Source organism: Lipotes vexillifer, unplaced genomic scaffold (genome assembly GCF_000442215.2).
Source record: "Lipotes vexillifer unplaced genomic scaffold, Lipotes_vexillifer_v1.1 scaffold1843, whole genome shotgun sequence".
In the NCBI taxonomy this organism is placed as follows: Eukaryota; Metazoa; Chordata; class Mammalia; order Artiodactyla; family Lipotidae; genus Lipotes; species Lipotes vexillifer.
The window spans coordinates 71684-93112 of NW_006782990.1; the positions used below are offsets into that span (position 1 = coordinate 71684).

A 21429-nucleotide genomic window follows, 5' to 3' on the forward strand; every position below is an offset into this window, starting at 1 on the left:
TTACTGCATCACTTATCACAGTATTTCATATGATGATGTGAAGTGTGACTTTTCTAGATGAGCATAGGTTATGTCCTCTTTTCAACCTTATCTGATCATTGACTCCTTGACTATTTGTAAGTGGTGTAGTGGGGGTAATACCTTGCCGGACATTAGTGTTCCATGGAACATGGCTTGGAGAGTGCTGCCTTAATAGACATAAAATTTAAAATGTAAGTTCTGCTAACTGTGCATTCATGTATTTTTGAATGTGGAGAAGTAGATCTGCTTTAGAATGAGCAGAGCAAAACTAATGTAATTTAATTTGTTAAGGTCTGTGAGGTGATATGGCACGTCAGTATGACATCCTAAAACTGTTGGACTTGCACCATTTCAACCAATTTCAGGTAATAGGGTGCTAGGATGGTGGCCACAGTGAGAAGGGAGACACACTTGGGCCACCCTGGTCGTCATGGCATGTTCTCTATCCGTGTAAACAGAAACCCAAATCAATTTCAAAGCCTAAGTAATAGCAGTGAGTTTCCATACAATTCACTTCTGAAATTCAAATGAATTCCTTTCCTTGAAGTACCACAAAACATTACTTTTAAATCCCCAAATGTTCTTTTTGTACTCAGATCTCTCTCAGCGATTGTATTTTTCCTAACACAAAGAAAAATCATCTGTTTACATTAAATGGCAAGGCTTACCAGTCCTATTTACATCACTCAAACCAGTAGGTCTGGAGGTACTTTTCCTTACGAGAATTTACAAATGTTATGGTCTTCTTCCCTTCTCTCTAGTCACCTTTCAAGGACAGAATTCCTCTTAATTAAGAGTTTAAACTTGTGAGGTGGTATGTTTCAGTTGTCAGAATTAATGTCAGTGTGCCTTCGTGTGCGGAGACATCTGTTCAGAACACAGATCACCCCCTCATCCAGTTAATTTATACTTGTTGGACATGGCTGCTCCTTTTCCTCTCTAAGGATGTTATCATTGGCTTCAGGCAGACTTCCCAGTTGAGAATATCATTTCATTAAACGTGTCTCCACATTGTTTCCTAACTCTTTTGCAGGATGGAAGAAGAGATATCAGGTACAAAGAACTCAATGTTAATGAACTTCCTTGAACAGGTTCTGTAGCTGGGGATCTTTGGCCAGCCTCCCAAGAAGGCAGAAAATCTGCTGCAAACCCAGTTTGGTTTGAGATGTGTTGATAAGAGCCTGTAGGCCCTCCAATGCTTGGCATTTACCAGTATTTCCTCTGTTGGGAATTTATTCTTTGGAACTTGAAGATTTCAGTCTCTCCAAAGATCTTTACTAAAATGCTAATACCCCAGAGAGAGGGGGTGTGATAAGGTTTCTTATTATCTAATAATTCAACTGATTTGAGTTTGACTTTCTTGGCAAGTAGAGTCCAGAGCAGGGATGCATCCAAGTATTGTATTTAACCTGAAACTTAAAGAGGAGGGCCCTTTAAGAAAGAAGAATAAACATTTACTAATTAAAAAAATTAGATTAAGGTTCTGGGAAGGGATCCAGGCAAGTTAGGGGCCCTAGAGCTTCATTAACTTCATGGTGCATCCACCTCTAGTCTAGAGTAGTGATTATCAAGCCCTTCGAGCTTCAGTTTCAGTAGATCTGAGTTGGAGCCGTGGAACCTTGGAGCCCAGGAGAGTCTGAGGTATATCCCACACTTGGAGAAACATTGTCGAGAAAAGAAGAACACAGGGTAGGCACTTGAGGGAAGGAGTAGGACCTTGCCATCTAGGAATGAGAAAGTAGGAAGAGGCCAAAGATAACTCCTAAATAAGGCAGTGGTATTCATCACTATATGGCTCCAGAGCCACATCCACAATCACTTACCACATATGGCTCCTTTAGGTCTTGTTTTCCTCTGCAGTCAATATACAAATTCTCTCAGATGTCCCCAAAATGAACAGAAACCATAAAAAGTCTCAATTTAGTGAATTTACTTATTGCATCTGTTTCTTTTGCATATCTAGGATAAAGCAACAGGAAATTCAAGCTTTTCTCATAAAGAATCATTTTTATTATTTTTTAATCATTTTTTAAAAATTGAAGTGTAGTTGATTTACAATGTGTTAATTTCTGCTGTATAGCAAAGTGATTCAGTTATACGTATATATACCTTCTTTTTCGTTATATTCTTTTCCATTATGGTTTATCATAGGTTACTGAATATAGTCAGTATATACAGTACTATATAATAGGACCTTGATGTTCATCCATCATCCAATAATAATTTTTATTATTGAAACAAGGACCCATATGCTGTTTTATGGTATTTCCCTTTCTCAGAAATTTTCCAAGAAGGATAGGTGAGCTCTCTGCAAGGGAGATGATGAATGATTGGACAGAAAGATGGACAGAAGGTAAATATACTTCACTTGCGGTTCAAGATGTACTCTCCCATTCTTGGAAAACTGGATCAACAGGGCTGTTAGGAAACTTTGTTTAACATTTGGGGATAGCAGGAGTTTCCTACTTATATGCCCCTGGATTATAACTATTAAAAATTGATGGATATATGGATAAGGATATGTTGAAACAATATAATAAAATGTAACTTGTAGAATGTGGCTGGTGGGTATATGGACAATTAAAAAAAATTAGAGCAAGCCTTCCAGACACCAAATACTTCATGTACATTAACTTATTTATGTGTTATAAGTATTAATAGTGTAATATTACAGATGTGGAAATGTAACCTCAGAGAACCCTGCTTATATACACGCAGCGAATAAATAGTAGAACTATGATGTTGAACTTAAGTTTGTCTGACTCCCAAAGTTCACTGTAGGTGAAAGTGCTTGCTCTTGCTGGGCTCTCTTATACCCCTAGGGACTGAACTTCTCCCAGTGGGAACATGATTGTGCTGAAAGAAATATTTCTGTTTAGTTGGTGTCATAGTAAGAGCCACATATGATGAGATACGGTGCAGTTACTAAACTCTTATAATATGCTACTCTTATACACAAATCTGAGCTACCTGCTGTATGCCAAAGAGTCATGGTATTAGGGTTCTTCAGAGAAACAGAACCAACAGAATGTGTACATATATATAGAAAGAGATTTATTATAAGGAATTGGCTGATATAATTATGGAGTTTAGCAAGTCCAAATTCTGTATTGTGGGCTGGCAGGCTGGAGATCCAGGAGAGCCGATGGTGCAGATGAAGTCCAAGGGCAGTTTTCTGGAGAATTCCCTCTTGCTCAGGGAGGCCAGTCTTTTTGTTCTATTCAGGCCTTCAACTGACGGGATGAGGCCCACTCAGATTATGGAGGTCAAACTGCTTTACTCAACATTCACTGATTAAATGTTAATCTCATCCAAAACACCCTTCACATTGACTCATAAAATTAACCATCACAGCCATCTAAATCATGGTCTTCCTTTTTCTATTATGGAGGACCAGGTCTGGGTGGGGCAATAGGCCTTGCAAGGCATCCACTGGAGTCAGGTGCCTGGCATATGGAACCTTTTTATAGTTAGAAGAGACCATCTGCTCCTGCTTTTGGGTATTCAGAAACCATCCAGCAACAGTAGATCCTAAAGTCGTGAGTGATTTCTGTCCCTGAGATCGCTACTGTAAGCACGGACATACTTCCCATCAATCACAGTGCTGAGATTTCCATTAGATTTTTTCTTAATTCCTAGGTCTCCCTCAACCGAAGTATGATTTATCCTCCCTATCAATAGAATATCACTTTATTTTCACATTTATGGTATAGTTTATTACACTATAAGCTCTTAATATAGGTAGTTCTAAAGACATTTCATTCACCTCTTCCCCCCCCACACCTGAAAGCCACTAATCTGTAAGCCACTTGAGAGCAGGGTTGTGTGTCATTTATCTCTGTGTCCCTCATTGCATCTAGCCATGAGGCTTACTCATAGTAGGTGCTCAAAGGATATTGTTTGGAATGACTTGAAATGTATTTATGGGGCTCCAAAATAATGCTGACCAGTGCCTACTTGAAGCAAATTGGAAGATACACTTATAAACTACAGCCTGATAACCGAAGCATTTTCAGTCTTGTTCCTGTAGCTCCCCCTAGTGGGAAGGTAGCCAAATCTTTTGGCTGTAGGATTACTTGCACCATTCCTGCCAGAAATGACAAACAGGAACCACCGCCAAACTAAACACAAAACCTTTTGTAGGAATTATGTAGTTTTTTTTTAAAAAATTACTTTGTTTTTAGATTTATAGCTGGGTCCTAAGTTTCTAAAATGTATATTCAGCCTGTGTTCAAATCAGCTTGGATTATTTTGGGAGGGAGATTTAATCAGATAATATCCATATAAACCATGGCATTCCTTGCAGGCACAGAGCCAGGCAGTGCTAAGAAGAGAGCTATATGGCTACTTCTTGGAACTTAAGTGGAGTGAGCAACAAACATCTTTCCCCATCTCCCTGAGCTCCATCTTGCATTGCAGCTCAGCAGGGGAGCAGTGAAGTTGCTGCCGCCTGCTCTGGCCCCAAGCATCTCCCGCCTTTCCACCTTTTCCCCCTTAGGCCTCGGCAGTACCTTCTGCTGTGGTCCTGACAGGTAGGTCAGTTTGCTTTAGTCTGCCTGACTGACATATGCTGCTTAAGAATCCCTTTGGCTTATGCTTCTGGTAGTCTGTACTTCAGATAAAAGACAGTGTTTTTGATTTTCACATTTCTCTGTAGAAATCATAGCCTCTTCTCTTTAATCCCAGTGTTTTGAGCGGCTGTCTGGGTATTATGTATGCATGTTTAATGACTCATACTCCTAGGACTTTGAATTTGTTCTTAACCGAGCTGTATCTGTTCCTTTATAGAATTTTAGAAATATTAAAAATAATGTAATAAACCTTTGTAATGCCTGCTTTCAAGAGGTTGATTGCAACAGTTTTTTTCTTTTTTAAACCAACCGATGCACAGAACTGCACATTCTCCAAACCTACTATATATAGGGTAAAAATCTTCAAATGGAAAAATCTTCCTTCTTGGCTGTGAGGAACATAATTAACTATCTGCCCACTGATCCGTACCAGTGAACGTGATGCCCCTTAGCTTTTCTGAGGTTATGCATAACTCTTGTCTCTCCAGCTTCATAAACTGTGGAATAGGCTTTCTGGAGACAAAAACCTGAGAGTGAATGTTATAACATGAATCAGTCCTGGCTACAAATTTGATGTAGTGTTGCTGGAATTGACAGCAAAAGGCAACATTAATCCATATACTAGTGCAGCAGTGGTTTCATTTCATCCCTTCGCAACTACGTGACTTGGAATATATTTGTGTTTTCATTTTATTTCAGTCTGAGCAGACAACATGGCACCTTTTGAGACATGACATAGGTTTGAAGCAGTACATACCTTCTTCATTAGAGAAGTAGTTGTAGGTTAGGACTTTGGTCTCACTACCTAGAAATTTTAAACATAAAATCATATGATAGGGATAAAAACTATTGTTGCGGTCCGGGAGCCACACGCCTGGAGTCAAGTTCCCCGGTAAATGCGACCCGTGTCCCAACCAAGGACACCCGAGAATCACCAACACCAAGCAGAAAGATTAGCAAAGGATTTATACAAGTACAAGTATAGAAGCTTACACAAACTGTCCGAACAGGGTCCCACTCGGAGAGAAGTGAGTGAGACCACGACTAACAGTCGGGGGAGGCCTTTATACCCTTCACAGGACGGGAAGTTCCCAAGGCAGGAGGGAGCTGTTTAATTTTGAATCAGCCAATCAGAAACCCGGTTCTTCCTGCCCCAAGCAAGTAAGCAAAGCAAGTTTCTTATAGAAGTCAAAATGTACTGTTAGCCCTGAAGCTGTTCTTCCGTTTCTTTCGTCACACTATCATGTATGGTTGACTCGGTTAACTAGAACTTCTGTGTCCCCACTTCTGGTTGTATCCTGCTTTGTCGGGGTCCCTTCTGTGCTCTTGGACAAGCTATAGGATTTAATTTTCTACTCTTCTTAGTTAAATTATGTGAGATTTGATTGTACATTGCTAAATTTACCTAGGAGTTAAGTATGTATTCTCCTCTTCATTTAATCTAGTGATTTCACATTTGATTACCATGAGATAATTAGAGATGGAAGTTCTGTGGATGGTGGGGAACACAATCAACAGTTTAAAAAATTTGTTACAGATTATTACACCCACATATTTATTGGAGAAAAATAATATCAACTAGAAGTGGTACTTTTTTATGGACAGAAATCCATAGCTGGCTAAATCTCTTCATCCTGAAACTTTTTCGAGAACATGTCATTTGCTCCAAATGCTCATATATGATAAGTAATTGCCTTTTTAAAAATGTGTATACTTTTCAGTGTTGATAACTGATTTAACAGAGAATACATGTAAGCATATGTGCTATTGTTAGTTTGTGTTAATGACTAACCAAAACCACACAATTGAGCATTTCATCAAGTTGTGTTTGAAGGGCTTGTTAGGTTCTCTCGTACCTGGGGAGGGTTTTCTGGCCCAACAGTTAATTAGCACTTGTCAGAGAAGACAAGTCTGTTGGCCTGGATACTTACTCCATCTTTGGACAAGTGGTAGATTACAGTCCTCGTCTAATTGACAGCTGTCTACAGCACATAGCCTATAAGTGACAGAGTAAATTTCAGACTGAAAGATGCTACCTGAAAACTAATAGCTAATATGGAATGTCAGTGTAAGGGAGGAAAAATAATTCTTCCTCTTTCTAGGATGCTGGCCGAGACCGCACCCCCCCACCCCATAATAAAGGACAGATTAACAAGAAAAAAGCAAATAGAATTTTAATTACACGTATACCTCTTATACACATGGAGATACCCAGGAAAACTGAGTTATTCCCTGAAATGGCCAAATACCATCTTTGGCTAAGGACAAAAGAAACTGTTGGGGGTGGGGAATCAGTAATGGGAGATGACCAGGAAAAGCACAGTAAACAAGGGTAAGGTTGTTATGCAGGCTTAAGTCACTGACTTCTCCATTGATAAAGAGTTTCTAGAGATTTACTCATTCATCTCTTTGTGGTACAGAGAGGGAGACACCCTTACAAATGGAGAGTTATTTTATAAATGTAAATTTCCCCCACAGAAGGGCAACTTCTGCTGTTTTCAGACATCCTACTCTGTTTGCAGTTTTTTAAAAAAAAAATCAGCCTAAAATAATCCTTATGTCAAAGAGCCATATATCAGGGTGACAAATTCTGCTTCCCTCAGTCTTGCCTTTGAAACTTCCCTGGGAAGGTTTACAGTTCAGAAGCCAAGCTGAGAGATTGCTCCACCTCATTGAACTGGTTTCGCAGTCCTTGAGAGTAGGTCAGTTCAGTTTAACAGTTGTATCTCATTTTAGGAGGCAAGTGAGGCAGCTGAGCTCCCAAAGTTAGGCCTGTATTGTGTAAGAAATCAGGTATTTAATAAGAGGAATTCTTTGGAAACAAAGGTTAATGATTGGCACAAATTATAAACCCAGTGTCTGAGTCCTGAGAGTTGCCAGCTGAGAAGAGTTCTAGATGTCAGGTTCAGAGCATCTTCAGATGGAGGGAGTGCAGGCAGTGGCAATTTGACAGATTTTCCTGGTTTGTAGTTTGAATGTCTCTGATGATACCATTGGGTAAAGTTTCTGAGTGGTTCATACTGCAGCAGGCATGAAGAAGATTATCTAAATATAAGTTACTATGATGATTTCACTGAAGTTTATATCAAGTCATCTAGCTTCAGTTTTCAGGGCTTCAGGAAAAAGGGCAGCTTTAGTTTTCAGTGATTCCAAGTTAAAAAGATGGGAGAAAATTGGAAATATTAGTTTGGAGATTTGTAGTCAGATATTTGGGGAAACTAGAAGAATTCAGGATCCAATCCAGTTTACAAGTAAAAAAAGTCTCAAATACAATGAACAGCACTAGAATCTAATGTCCAAAAAGGTATGCTATTGAAACATAATTTTTCCTCTCTAAAATTACCCTCATTTCTACCAAAGATAACCAAATTAATACTAATTTGTTTGCAAAATAAAGTTAGATTTGATAAACTTGGCCTGCTTATTTATATAAGTACAGCAAGAATAATGATTGATCATATAGGCTCTTTTAAATATCCTGTGCTGGTGGGACTTCCATGGTGGTCCAGTGGTAAAGAATCTGCCTTATAATGCAGGGGATGCAGGTTCAATCCTTGGTCAGGGAGCTACGATCCCACATGCTGTGGGGCAATTAAGCCTGCGCGCCACAACTGCTGAGCTCGCACCCTCAACTAGAGCGACTGTGTGCTGCAAACTACAGAGCCCATGCACTCTGGAACCCGCATGCCACAACTACAGAGGCCATGTGCCCTGGAGCCCATGAGCCACAACTAAAGAAGAGAAAACCCACACACCACAACTAGAGAGAAGCCCGCGTGCCACAATGAAAGATCCCGCATGTCTCAATGAAGATCCCACGTGCTGCAACCAAGACCTGATGTGGCCAAAAATAAATAAAATAAATAAATAATTAATAAATAAATCTTAAAAAAAATATATCCTGTGCTGGAACTTCTCATAAGGAATCTCAGATTGAACTGTTGACAGCCTCTCAAGGCTAAGAAGCAAAGCCAAATACTTGCCATCAGACTTTGCCTGCAATACTTATAGGTTTGGGTGAATTCCTCTCTTCTTGAGGTCCCCAAATATCCTAAGGTTTCTACACCTGCCAGGAAATGACCTTCCTCACTTACTCGGTAAGACTGCCAGGAACTCTGGAGACTTCCCTGGTGGTCCAGTGGGTAAGACTCCACGTTCCCAATGCAGGGAGCCCAGGTTTGATGCTTAGTTGCATCCCTTAGTTGCATGCCACAACTAAGAAATCTGCATACCGCAACAAAGAAGTCTGCATGCTGCAACTAAAGATCCCACATGCTGAAACAAAGATCCTGAGTGCTGCAACTAAGACTTGGCACAACCAAAAAAAAAAAAAAAAAAAAGACTTCTGGGAACTCTGTAAGGAAAGTACCAGGCCGTTTTTCCAAGGGCCTTTAGTGGCTCCATAAAGTCAACCTTAGCTCCTTAAAGCTGTCTGGTCATATCTGAGTCTATGTATACCTCTCTCAAATGTGACATTCCAGTCAAAGCCTTGGCAATATAACCAAATGTTTCTAATTGTGTCTTGTTTCAAGGCCAATACATTCTTATTGAACTTATGTTAAGAAATATACTGCCATGAAAAGAATACTTAAGAGTTTCTGAAAGCTGGAGGGCTCAGGTAGGGAGAAAAAGTAAATGTTTCATCTTTGTTCACAAAGATATATCTTACCAAATTTTTGATAGCTTAAGAAAAAAAGAGAAAAAGGTTTCCTAACATCTGGAAAAGCAAAACATTAGAGAACCAGCAATAAAGCAAAAAACCAGAAAAAATTATTAATCATCCTCATCAGTTAATTCAGTCCCATGTAATGAATTCTTCGTGATCTTGATCTTTTGTTAGCAGTTTTATGAATCGAGTTTTCCCTTAGAGTTCTGCAAATTCTTACCCAGTTCAGTTTTATGATCTTAAGGTTATCAGGAACCTGTATTTGTTGAAAGTTCTTTCTATGAGTCTTCTTGAAGATAAGGCATTTTTGCAGGAATACTTTTGTAAAAGCATCTGAGTAAAATAATAACTCTGTGTAAATGACAAAAAGACTTAAAAATGGCCATGGTAAAAGATCTGATGAGAGTTCATTACAATGCAGTTGACAAGGAAATTTGGTAATTTCTGTAACATATTTTAAGCTAATCACTAGAAATATGACTGATTAACATTATATCAGGACATTCTAGATTTGTAGGCATTACGTACAATTTCTGGAATGCTTACAAACAAATACAATATAAAGAAGGCTTAGTGTCACTTCTTATTTGATAATGCTTCCCATGTAATTTAACATATTAAATAAACCTAATTAGTGTAATGCCTTCCTTTTTACAAGGCGAGAGAACGAATTTTTTGAAATGTTCTAGGGGCCCTCTGGAAACTTCAAAGTTCTTTTGAGGTCAAGAAAGACTTCATTTAGAATTTGATTTGGGGAAGTTTATAGAAAATATCAAAGAGCTTTGCACACTTGCCTAAATAGGATCACAGATCATTATGAAACAATGCTCAATTATACAGTTAATCAAAGTGACTATGAAAGATTTCAAAGGCAATATAAAAGGGTGCATAGCTGTAAGCAAAACTTACCTCTTTTAATATTTAATAACTCAGTTTTCCTAAATAATCAATAACCTGATATAAACAACACGGGAAATTATTTTGATAAAACAAAATCCTTGCTTCCTAGGCAGATATTAATTAAAAGGTAAAGAAACTTCCACAATCTGTTATCAAAAGCAGACCAAAAGTCTAAGAAGAGTTTGAACTTTTAAGAGAGATGGCCAAATTCTAATTTTGTACCAGCTTACTTTTGATATTAAGACTCATTCATTCTACTCTTAGCCAGTCCTGACCATACCAAAAATCGTTTCCAAAGATTCCTTTTCCATAAATATTCTGCAACTTTCTTTTTTTTTTTTTTAACATCTTTATTGGAGTATAGTTGCTTTACAATGGTGTGTTAGTTTCTGCTTTATAACAAAGTGAATCAGTTATACATATACATATGTTCCCATATCTCTTCCCTCTTGCGTCTCCCTCCCTCCCACCCTCCCTATCCCACCACTCTAGGTGGTCACAAAGCACTGAGCTGATCTCCCTGTGCCATGCAGCTGCTTCCCACTATCTGTTTTACGTTTGGCAGTGTATATATGTCCATGCCACTCTCTCATTTTATCACAGCTTACCCTTCCCCCTCCCCATTTCCTCAAGTCCATTCTCTAGTAGATCTGTCTTTATTCCTGTCTTACCCCCAGGTTCTTCATGAAATATTTTTTGTTGTTGTTCTTCTTAGATTCCATATATATGTGTTAGCATACGGTATTTGTTTTTCTCTTTCTGACTTACTTCACTCTGTATGACAGACTCTAGGTCCATCCACCTCACTACAAATAACTCAATTTTGTTTCTTTTTATGGCTGAGTAATATTCCATTGTATATATGTGCCACATCTTCTTTATCCATTCATCCGATGATGGGCACTTAGGTTGTTTCCATCTCCGGGCTATTGTAAATAGAGCTGCAATGAACATTTTGGTACATGACTCTTTTTGAATTATGGTTTTCTCAGGGTATATGCCCAGTAGTGGGATTGCTGGGTCATATGGTAGTTCTATTTTTAGTTTTTTAAGGAACCTCCATACTGTTCTCCATAGTGGCTGTATCAATTTACATTCCCACCAACAGTACCAGAGGGTTCCCTTTTCTCCACACCCTCTCCAGCATATATTGTTTCTAGATTTTGATGATGGCCATTCTGACTGGTGTGAGATGATATCTCATTGTAGTTTTCATTTGCATTTCTCTAATGATTAATGATGTTGAGCATTCTTTCACGTCTTCGTTGGCAGTCCATATATCTTCTTTGGAGAAATGTCTATTTAGGTCTTCCACCCATTTTTGGATTGGGTTGTTTGTTTTGTTGTTATTGACCTCCATGAGCTGCTTGTAAATTTGGAGATTAATCCTTTGTCAGTTGCTTCATTTGCAAATATTTTCTCCCATTCTGAAGGTTGTCTTTTTGTCTTGTTTGTAGTTTCCTTTGCTGTGCAAAAGCTTTTAAGTTCATTAGGTCCCATTTGTTTATTTTTGTTTTTATTTCCATTTCTCTAGGAGGTGGGTCATAAAGGATCTTGCTGTGATTTATGTCATAGAGTGTTCTGCCTGTTTTCCTCTAAGAGTTTGATAGTTTCTGGCCTTACATTTAGATCTTTAATCCATTTTGAGCTTATTTTTGTGTATGGTGTTATGGAGTGTTCTAATCTCATACTTTTACATGTACCTGTCCAGTTTTCCCAGCACCACTTATTGAAAAGGCTGTCTTTTCTCCACTGTACATTCTTATCTCCTTTATCAAAGAAAGGTGACCATATGTGTGTGGGATTACCTCTGGGCTTTCTACCCTGTTCCATTGATCTATATTTCTGTTTTTGTGCCAGTACCATGCTGTCTTCATTACGGTAGCTTTGTAGTGCAATCTGAAGTCAGGGAGCCTGATTCCTCCAGCTCCGTTTTTTGTTCTCAAGATTGCTTTGGCTATTCGGGGTCTTTTCTGTTTCCATACAAATTGTGAAATTTTTTCTTCTAATTCTGTGATAAATGCCAGTGGTAATTTGATAGGGATTGCTTTGAATCTGTAGATTGCTTTGGGTAGTATAGTCATTTTCACAATGTTGATTCTTCCAATCCAAGAACATGGTATATCTCTCCATCTATTTGTATCATCTTTAATTTCTTTCATCAGTGTCTTATAATTTTCTGCATACCAGTCTTATGTCTCCATAGGTAGGTTTATTCTAGATATTTAATTCTTTTTGTTGCAATGGTAAATGGGAGTGTTTTCTTGATTTCATTTTCAGATTTTACATCATTAGTGTATAGGAAGGCCAGAGATTTCTGTGCATTAATTTTGTATCCTGCTACTTTCCCAAATTCATTGATTAGCTCTAGTAGTTTTCTTGTAGCATCTTTGGGATTCTCTATGTATAGTATCATGACATGTGCAAACAGTGACAGCTTTACTTCTTCATTTCTGGTTTGGATTCCTTTTATTTGTTTTTCTTCTGTGATTGCTGTGGCTAAAACTTCCAAACCTATGTTCAATAGGAATGGTGAGAGTGGGCAACCTTGTCTTCTTCCTGATCTTAGTGGAAATGTTTTAAGTTTTTCACCATTGAGGACGATGTTGGCTGTGGGTTTGTCATATATGGCCTTTATTATGTTGAGGAAAGTTCCCTCGATGCCTACTTTCTGCTGGGTTTTTATCATAAATGGGTGTTGAACTTTGTCGATAACTTTCTCTGCATCTATTGAGATGACCATATGGATTTTCTCCTTCAATTTGTTAATATGGTGTATCACATTGATTGATTTGCGTATATTGAAGAATCCTTGCATTCCTGGAATAAACCCCACCTGATCATGGTGTATGATCGTTTTAATGTGGTGTTGGATTCTGTTTGCTAGTATTTTGTTGAGGATTTTTGCATCTATGTTCATCAGTGATATTGGCCTGTAGTTTTCTTTCTTTGTGACATCTTTTTCTGGTTTTGGTTTCAGGTTGATGGTGGCCTCGTAGAATGAGTTTGGGAGTATTCCTCCCTCTGCTATATTTTGGAAGAGTTTGAGAAGGAAAGGTGTTAGGTCTTCTTTAAATGTTTGATAGAAATAGCCTGTGAAGCCATCTGGTCCTGGGCTTTTGTTTGTTGGAAGATTTTTAATCACAGTCTCAATTTCAGTGCTTGTGATTGGTCTGTTCATATTTTATATTTCTTCCTGGTTCAGTCTTGGCAGGTTGTACATTTCTAAGAATTTGTCCATTTCTTCCAGGTTGTCCATTTTATTGGCATAGAGTTGCTTATAGTAATCTTTCATGATCTTTTGTATTTCTGCAGTGTCAGTTGTTACTTCTCCTTTTTCATCTCTAATTTTGTTGATTTGAGTCTTCTCCCTTTTTTTTTGATGAGTCTGGCTAATGGTTTATCCATTTTGTTTATCTTCTGAAAGAACCAGCTTTTAGTTTTATTGATCTTTGCTATCGTTTCCTTCATTTCTTTTTCATTTATTTCTGATCAGATCTTTATGATTTCTTTCCTTCTGCTAACCTGGGGATTTTTGTTCTTTCTCTAATTGCTTTAGGTGCAAGGTTAGGTTGTTTATTTGAGATGTTTCCTGTTTCTTAAGGTAGGATTGTATTGCTATAAACTTCCCTCTTAGTACTGCTTTTGCTGTATCCCATAGGCTTTGGGTCATCATGTCTCTATTGTCATTTGTTTCTAGGTATTTTCTGATTTCCTTTTTGATTTCTTCAGTGATCACTTCGTCATTAAGTAGTGTATTGTTTAGTCTCCATGTGTTTGTATTTTTTACAGATCTTTTCCTGTAGTTGATATCTAGTCTCATAGCGTTGTGGTCGGAAAAGATACTCGATACAATTTCAATATCCTTAAATTTACCAAGGCTTGATTTGTGACCCGAGATATGATCTATCATTGAGAATGTTCCATGAGCACTTGAGAAAAATGTGTATTCTGTTGTTTTTGGATGGAATGTCCTGTAAAAATCAATTAAGTCAATATTGTTTAATGTATCATTTACAGCTTGTATTTCCTTATTTATTTTCATTTTGGATGATCTGTTCATTGGTGAAAGTGGGGTGCTAAAGTCCCCTACTATGAATGTGTAACTGTCGATTTCCCCTTTTATGGCTGTTAGTATTTGCCTTATGTATTGAGGTGCACCTATGTTGGATGCAGAAATATTTACAATTGTTATATCTTCTTCTTGGATCCATCCCTTGATCATTATGTAGTGTCCTTCTTTGTCTCTTCTAATAGTCTTTATTTTTAGTCTATTTTGTGTGATATGAGAATTGCTACTTCAGCTTTCTTTCTTTTTTTTTTTTTTTTTTTTTTTTTTTTTTGCAGTACGTGGGTCTCTCACTGTTGTGGACTCTCCCGTTTCAAAGCACAGGCTCTGGATGCGCAGGCTCAGCAGCCATGGCTCACAGGCCCAGCCACTCTGCGTCGTGTGGGATCTTTCCGGACCGGGGCATCAACCCGTGTCCCTTGCATCGGCAGGCGGACTCTCAACCACTGTGCCACCAGTGAAGCCCTCCAGCTTTCTTTTGATTTCTATTTGTATGCAATTTCTTTTTCCATCCTCTCACTTTCAGTCTGTATGTGTCCCTACGTCTGAAGTGGGTTTCTTGTAGACAGCATGTATATTGGTCTTGTTTTTGTATCCATTCAGCCAGTTTGTGTCTTTTGGTGGGACCATTTAATCCATCTACATTTAAGGTAGTTATCAATATGTATGTTCCTATTCCCATTTTCTTAATTGTTTTGGGTGTGTTATTGTAGGTGTTTTCCTTCTCTTGTGTTTCTTGCCTAGAGAAGTTCCTTTAGCATTTGTTGTAAAGCTGGTTTTGTGGTGCTGAACTCTCTCAGCTTCTGCTTGTCTGTAAAGTTTTTAATTTCTCCATCAAATCTGAATGAGATCCTTGCTGTGTAGAGTAATCTTGGTTGTAGGTTTTTCCCCTTCATCACTTTAAATATGTCCTGCCACTCCCTTCTGGCTTGCAGAGTTTCCGCTGAAAGATCAGCTAATAATCTTATGGGGATTCCCTTGTGTGTTATTTGTTGTTTTTCCCTTGCTGCTTTTAATGTTTTCTTTGTATTTAATTTTTGACAGTTTGATTAATATGTGTCTTGGCTTGTTTCTCCTTGGATTTATCCTATATGGGACTCTCTGTGCTTCCTGAACTTGATTAACTATTTCCTTTCCCATATTAGGGAAGTTCTCAACTGTAATCTCTTCAAATATTTTCTCAGGCCCTTTCTTTTTCTCTTCTTCTTCTGGGACCCCTATTATTCTAATGTTGGTGCATTTAATGTTGTCCAGAGGTCTCTGAGACTGTCCTCAGTTCTTTTCATTCTTTTTCTTTATTTTGCTCTGCAGTAGTTATTTCCACTATTTTATCTCCCAGGTCACTTATCCGTTCTTCTGCCTCAGTTATTCTGCTATTGATCTGATCTAGAGTATTTTTCATTTCATTTATTGTGTGTTTCATCTTTGCTTGTTTCATCTTTAGTTCTTGTAGGTCCTTGTTAAATGTTTCTTGCATTTTCTCTATTCTATTTCCAAGATTTTGGATCATCTTTACCATGATTACTCTGAATTCTTTTTCAGGTAGACTGCCTATTTCCTCTTCATTTGTTAGGTCTGGTGGGTTTTTGTCTTGCTCCTTGATCTGCTGTTTGTTTTTCTCTCTTCTCATTTTGTTTATCTTACTGTGTTTGGGGTCTTCTTTTTTCAGGCTGCAGGTTCGTAGTTCCCGTTGTTTTGGTGCCTGTCCCCAGTGGCTAACGTTGGTTCAGTTGGTTGTGTTGGCTTCCTGGTGGAGGTGACTAGTGCCTGTGTTCTGGTGGATGAGGCTAGATCTTGTCTTTCTGGTGGGCAGGTCCACGTCTGGTGGTGTGTTTTGGGGTGTCTGTGGCCTTATTATGATTTTAGGCAGCCTCTCTGCTAATGCGTGGGGTTGTGTTCCTGTCTTGCTAGTTGTTTGGCATAGGGTGTCCAGCACTGTAGCTTGCTGGTCATTGAGTGAAGCTGGGTCTTGGTGTTGAGATGGACAATTCTGGGAGATTTTCACACTTTGATATTACGTGGAACTGGGAGGTCTCTTGTGGACCAGTGTCCTGAAGTTGGCTCTCCCACCTCATAGGCACAGCATTGACTCCTTGCTGGAGCACCCAGAGCCTTTCATCCATACAGCTCAGAATAAAAGGGAGAAAAAGTAGAAAGAAAAAAAAAAGAAAGAGGATAAAATCAAATAAAATAAAGTTATTAAAATAAAAAATAAAAAGTAATTATTAAGAAAAAATTTTTTTTCAGTAAAAAAAACGGATGGATAGAACTCTTGGACAAATGGTGAAAGCAAAGCTATACAAAATCTAACACAGAAGCATATACATACACACTCAGAAAAAGGGGAAAAGGGGAAAAAATAATATATCTTGCTCTCAGAGTCCACCTCCTCAATTTGGGATGATTCGTTGTCTATTCAGGTATTCCACAGATGCAGCGTACATGAAGTTGATTGTGGAGATTTAATCCGCTGCTCCTAGGGCTGCTGGGAGAAATTTCCCATTCTCTTCTTTGTTTGCACAGCTCCCAGGTTTCAACTTTGGACTTGGCCCCACCTCTGCATGTAGGTCACCGGAGGGTGTCTGTTCTTCACTCAGACAGGATGGGGTTAAAGGAGCAGGTGCTTCGGTGGCTCCAGATCACTCAGGCCCGGGGGAAGGAGGGGCACGGAGTGCAGGGTGAGCCTACATCAGCAGAGGCCAGCGTGATGTTGCACCAGCCTGAGGCATGCTGTGCGTTCTCCCGGTGAAGTTGTCCCTGGATCACGGGACCCTGGCAGTGTGGGCTGCACAGGCTCCCCAGAGCATAGGTGTGGATAGTGACCTGTGCTCACACACAGGCTTCTTGGTGGTGGCAGCAGCAGCCTTAGCGTCTCATGCCCGTCTCTGGGGTCTGCGCTGATAGCCGCGTCTCACACCCGTCTGGAGCTCCTTTAAGCAGCTCTCTTAATCCCCTCTCCTCACGCACCAGGAAACAAAGAGGGAAGAAAATGTCTCTTGCCTCTTCAGCAGGTCCAGACCTTTTCTCGGACTCCCTCCTGGCTAGCCGTGGTGCATCAGCCCCCTTCAGGCTGTGTTCATGCCGCCAGTCCTTGAAGCCCAGTGCTGGTGAATGCTGGTCGGCACCTATCCTCTGTACGGGAATCTCTCTGCTTTGCCCTCCTCACCCCTGTTGCTGCACTCTCCTCCACTGCAACGAAGGTTCCCCCCTCCGCCACCCGCAGTCTCCACCCACAAAGGGGCTTCCTTGTGTGTGGAAACCTTTCCTCCTTCACTGCTGCCTCGCACTGGTGCAGGTCCCATCCCTATTCTTTTGTCTCTGTTTATTCTTTTTTCTTTTGCCCTACCCAGGTACATGGGGAGTTTCTTGCCTTTTGGGAGGTCTGAGGTTTTCTGCCAGCGTTCAGTAAGTGTTCTGTAGGAGTTGTTCTACGTATAGATGTATTTCCGATGTATCTGTGGGGCGGAGGGTAATCTCCACGTGTTACTGTTCCGCCATCTTCCCTTTCACCCCCCTGCAACTTTCTTTTCTTTCAACAAAAATGCATCTCCATTGTTCATACCTTCTTTTACTGAAAACACACATCCTACTTTCCTTGCTTACAGAGATGTTTCCCTTGTTAGTTCTAGTAGTTTTAATTACATTTATTGTTACCAAGTCAAGCTCACTCTGCTCACCATATGACAGTCCAAGAAATGGGGAGACAAGGTGTTGAGGCAAGGAATAGTGACTTTATTTGGAAAGCCAGGCATCTGAGAAGGTGGCAAACTAGCATCCTAGTGTACCATTTTATCAAGGTCTTGATGCAGTTTCTTTTATAGAACAGAGAGGGGGAGGAGGTGAGTAAGTAAAGTAAAAAGGCCATAAGTCTTGCAAAATATCTCTTGGCTTGGCCACCATCAGAGTTGGGATGTGTTCATTTCTTCTTTTATGCAGCCATTCACACATGGGCAGGGTCAGATTGTCTCCCTGTGAGCTGAAAAAAGGCACTTTAGTTTAACATTTAGGCATAGGGGTCAGGTCCCCAAGGGAGACCATTATGTATGCCAATAGCTATAGACAACATCCTTTTAGTGATTATGGTAACAAAAAGCAACAGAGAGCAAAGGTTAAAGTAAAAGAAACAGATCCAACATGGAGTCAGATTTTGTTCTTCCCTGTTACAGTATGATAATTCTTTACCTTTAGGAACTTTAATTTTTAGTGAAAACTAAATAGTAAACAATTGTGGATTGTCTGTTACACCAGTATTCTTTAGATTGGCAAATTTATGAATGCATACATTTATGAATGTACCCTTTTTAATAGCACAGTCTTTCAGTGTGGCACAGGAAATGTTTACTAATATACCCAAATATCTTTATTTCCTCTGTAATAGAAAGCCCAAAGTAGATAAACCTATGTTTAGTAATTAATGTTTCACTATTTTATTTTATTTGGATATGATCTAGGTATTCAGCAAATTCCCTTCATTTAAATTAACTTAGAAAAGCTCCAAAGTCTCAAGTTACCAAAAAGATTTTGGATGCTATTTTTAAGTATACATACCATAAAACATAATTATTGTGCCTTAAAAATCTTATCACATTTACATCAATCTAAATCATTTGCTCCCAACAATTATGTTTAGACTACTCACAAAAACTTTATGAGACATTAGACAAAGTCAGCCATCACCCCAAGCTATTTTTCTTGCTGACAAATTTTGTGAGATGTAAGATGAACTTATTTGACTAATAAACACATGCAGAATAAAAGTTGTAAGTCTGCATTATATTCAATGTTGATAATTCTAAAGAGATGTCTATTTGAGTTAAACCAACAAACTCAAACTAGCCTTTATTTACCAAAATTATTGTAGATCATGTGAACTAGAAAAACATTTGGATTAGTTTCTGTATTTCTGAGAGTTTTAGAATACCCAGTCTTTACAAGCACTTGCCTTCAATCCAACTAAATAGAACTCTTTATAAATATAGATGAATTTTGGCAATGCCATTTGGAGGTAGAAAAATATCACACATTTATAACATACATATATAGACACACATAAACACACAGACACAAACAGAGACCTTATAGTTACTAATATCTGTGGAGAAGATTTTTCATTTGCCCAGTTTTCAAATAACCACCCCTTTTTTTGGATGAGAAACATCTTCCTAAAGTTTGAATTACAAAAAGTATGGCTCTTAGGTCCTAGAGAAAATGGGAGTGGAAAAATCTACACATGGAGGCACAGAGGAAGTATCCAAGTTTCCTCCAAGATGGAGTTTTGGGGGCATATTTGCCTATTATCAAAGGTCTAGGGTAATTACTATTTAATTTTTTTTTTCTTAAGTCCAAGACAATTCTGTTTCTAATGTCTCAATGCCTATTTTGAGATGAATAGAGGAGGTTTGGTGATTGGTAAAGATAAGTGGGGTTTGAATTGCTCCTAGAGCCACATTTCTGGTTTTGTAGGGATTTGCAAGACAAAGACATTTGTTTCCATTTCCCTAAAGAACTGGACTGCTGCCTGAATTTCTAGGGGCTGACCCACCTATCTAAATTATCTCCAATGTGCTTCTTTTCCTTTGGGTACATAATTTTATTGTATTTAGCTTGGGGAAGAAGGTCAAAAAAAAAAAAATCCTCTCAGGCTCTCAGGCTCTGAATATTAGCTATGGTCAGGAGTTCAGACACAATGGTAACCTCTCATCTTATTTTCTGCCTTTTTATTTATTCACTAATCTCGGGAGGTAATCCATTTGTAAAAGCTTTTTAGGATCCTCCTGGGCTTAAGAAAATTTTAAAGTACAGCCCTTAGTTTGGGCTCTGACCTAAAGAGAATCGCCTGTCACCTCTGGTGATCTTATTTTAAAAGGTAACTGTTTAGTAGTTTCTTCAGAGTGTAAAGGCAATTTAGACAAAGGATTATTAGAATGAGCACTCAAAGGAGGATAGAGGGGACTAGTAGGAGTTACATCAATCTTTTAGTCTTTTGGGTACCTCTTATATCTTTAATTTTTCATTGATCTTTTACAACAAATCTTTCAATGAAGCTATTTTGGAATTTTGAAGCCTTTTGGAGGCTTCTGCATATCCCATTATGTTTGAATTGGAAGCCCTTGATTTTAAGAGCACTTCTTAAATAATCTTATCTAATTGGAACTTCCTCATAATGGCCATTGTAATTCTCGATTGTAATGCCCCTGGGGACTGGGAGCAGTTTGGTAGGACCCTAGCCACAAATGGAGTTTAACTCACATTTTCTGTCTAGCCATATCTAGCTGCAAATGGGGTGCAGTCTACATTTCTATCTGGCCATATTTTAGAACCTCCAACCTGGAAGTTACCAAGCCAAGTTGTCAGGACACAAAATAAGCTTGGTAAGATTTTGCCATTTTTGTAGATATCTACTCCTTCTAGGATTGCAGTTCTTAGACAAAAGATAACCAGGTGTGTTGGAAGGTGGTGTGCTTAACTCTTTGGATTTTAAGAAGGGAGGATTTACATTGGATGGGGAGTGTAATTTTTGTTTTGTTTTTTTGTTTTGTTTTTCATTTTATTAAAGGAGTCCCTAAGGCTAGCCATTATACTTCTCTGTATCCACTTTTAAAAAAAAAAATTATTTTTTATTATTATTATTTTTTTGGCCACACCACATGGCTTGCAGTTCAGTTCCCCGATGAGGGATTGAACCAGGCCATGGCAGTGAAAGCCTGGAATCCTAACCACTAGGCCACCAGGGAACTCCCTGTATCCACTTATTTTCTTAATATATTTATTTATTTTGGCTGTGCTGGGTCTTAGTTGTGGCATGCAGACTTCTTAGTTGCAGCATGCATGCGGGATCTAGTTCCCTGACCAGGGATCAAACCCAGGCCTCTGCATTGGGAGTGCAGAGTCTTACCCACTGGACTACCAGGGAAGTCCCTCCCTGTATCCACATTTTAATTTGGTCTTTCCATAAGTACAAATAAGACAATTTTTTAGGCTGAGAGGTCTGTAAAATACTTGTTTTTAAATATTCCAATTCAAAAGATCCATTGTCTGGCCATTGACAAGTAAGCTCTATTAATCTCAATAGCAACTCAAACTGATAAGCCTTTTTATGACTTAATCAAGGATGCAGGAAGTGTTTCACAAGAGAGTGCAAAAAATAGCATCCCTCACAAGGTCCAGAAAGTTCACTCCCAGAGTTAGAGTAAGAAAGCAAA

At 38.8% G+C, this 21429-nt stretch overlaps 1 non-coding gene across 1 annotated transcript; it reads right to left on the reverse strand.

Annotated features, from left to right (window-relative positions):
* Window positions 1-21068: 21068 nt before the first annotated feature.
* TRNAG-CCC (transfer RNA glycine (anticodon CCC)) lies at window positions 21069-21140 on the reverse strand. The gene has a single exon. It is a non-coding gene; the product is annotated as a tRNA-Gly (tRNA).
* Between the last annotated feature and the right edge of the window lie 289 nt (window positions 21141-21429).